This window comes from Anneissia japonica, unplaced genomic scaffold, assembly GCF_011630105.1.
Source record: "Anneissia japonica isolate Jap-2015-1 unplaced genomic scaffold, ASM1163010v1 scaffold87206_len727_cov92, whole genome shotgun sequence".
In the NCBI taxonomy this organism is placed as follows: Eukaryota; Metazoa; Echinodermata; class Crinoidea; order Comatulida; family Comatulidae; genus Anneissia; species Anneissia japonica.
In genome coordinates, this window is record NW_022748937.1 from 1 (window position 1) to 736 (window position 736).

At 27.6% G+C, this 736-nt stretch overlaps 1 non-coding gene across 1 annotated transcript; it reads right to left on the reverse strand.

Moving 5' to 3' along the window:
• Nucleotides 1-464: 464 nt before the first annotated feature.
• On the reverse strand, nucleotides 465-537 carry Trnam-cau. Its single transcript has one exon. It is a non-coding gene; the product is annotated as a tRNA-Met (tRNA).
• Between the last annotated feature and the right edge of the window lie 199 nt (nucleotides 538-736).

Genomic DNA, 736 nt, shown 5'->3' on the forward strand with positions numbered 1-736 from the left:
GCAATAACCCAGGTTCGAATCCTGGTCACGGCATTGATGAAACAATGTCACGGCAATGGTCCTTTATTTTATTAATTATTTTTGCTTTATGTGTTACTCTATACAATTTAGTTACCTTTGATTTTTTATTTTGTCACGTGAATATTATTATTATACTAGGCCTACTTAAATGTAATACCGGTATAATATTTTAAAGAATAATTTAATAGAAGCTAATTACAATATAATTACATAATTTTATCTACAGGTTGTTTATTTAATTTTTTTACGTGATTATTATTATTATTATTACTGTACTATTTTATTATATTATATCATTATACTATTAATATGGAATATCGTAAATTATTAATGAATAATTTAATAGAAAGCTTAGGATTATAAAAATGAAAAAAAATTTGATAAAAAATTATAACATTAATTTATGGAAATAAAATATAATTGTTTTATAGTACAGAAAATAGTGCCCCCTGTGAGGCTCGAACTCACGACCTTCAGATTATGAGACTGACGCGCTGCCGACTGCGCCAAGGAAGCAACTGGAATCAATTGTTTCCCGGCTTTTTGTTTCTCTTTCCCAATCGCACGGTATGGTGCGCTATAAAATCATTATGCTTACTGTAGTAAGAAAATAATTTAAAGGTATTTTTAACGGCTAAATTTCATCCATATTAATCTAATGATAATTTATTTGGGGTTATTATAAACTTCCACGAAAAAGAAGGTATACTTTAGG